Source organism: Nanorana parkeri, unplaced genomic scaffold (genome assembly GCF_000935625.1).
Source record: "Nanorana parkeri isolate BGI_ZX_2015 unplaced genomic scaffold, ASM93562v1 scaffold2975, whole genome shotgun sequence".
Taxonomy (NCBI): Eukaryota; Metazoa; Chordata; class Amphibia; order Anura; family Dicroglossidae; genus Nanorana; species Nanorana parkeri.
This window is the reverse complement of record NW_017309243.1, coordinates 32911-33708: the sequence shown is the minus strand read 5'-3', so window position 1 is coordinate 33708 and position 798 is coordinate 32911. Positions and strand designations below refer to the sequence as shown.

Below are 798 nucleotides of genomic sequence, written 5' to 3'. Positions count from 1 at the left end.
ATTCTTCCCAGTGACAACCCTTTATAGTGACAACCCTCCCTAGTCACATTCTCCCCAGTGATTACCATGCTCAGTGACAACTCTTTCTAGTGACAACCCTCTCCAGGCCCTCCCACCCTCAGGACCACCTCATTTGCCTAAAGTAGGCTAAGCCCCGCCTACTTCTGAGAGACGCAGACTCCTGGCAGAGCGGCGGCCTCGCTGCACTGGCGTGACGTCATGAGAGCGCGCCGAGCACCGACCAGGAAGTGAGTGTGAAGGAGAAGGGGCGCTGGGTGACTGCCGAATTCCAGTGGTGTGTGCCAAGGGAGGCTATGTCCTTTAAATGAGCTTCCTTCGTCCCCAGCAGCCATATTGAGACCATGGTGAAGGGAAGGGAAGGGGGCGGGGAGGGTCCCTTGGCTGGTCAAGCATGAGCAATACGTTTTGTTTCCAGCCTGCTGGCGGTCACACATTGCATATAACACACACATGAACTTCTGACAATGTTTTCATTGCTGTCCCAGTAAAAGCTTCACCCTCTTATTAGGTGATGTCACAAGGACAGGAAGTGAGGGGACATCTCCCCACCATAGTTCATGTCTAGCAACATTGACAAGGAAAATGTAAATTCTGATTTGTTATCGATTTTCTTATAGGTGAAATGTAGTGTGCTGTGGTCATGTGACACAACATTGTGCGACAACTTAGAGCTCACCAATGTGTCCCCGGGAATGATGTGTCATTATTGATGTATATAATGTGTATTTCCAAACTATAAAGAGGATTCGGGATTACCACCTTGTACCCCCCCCCCCC

The 798-nt window shown here is 50.3% G+C and overlaps 1 protein-coding gene across 1 annotated transcript in view; it reads left to right on the top strand.

Annotated features, from left to right (window-relative positions):
* Window positions 1–234: 234 nt before the first annotated feature.
* MUL1 (mitochondrial E3 ubiquitin protein ligase 1) overlaps window positions 235–798 on the top strand; it is a 6949-nt gene continuing 6385 nt past the window's right edge. Inside the window, exon 1 of the mRNA XM_018574451.1 lies at window positions 235–248. The gene's annotated coding sequence lies outside the window, so the exon portion shown is untranslated. The remainder of the gene's footprint in view (window positions 249–798) is intronic.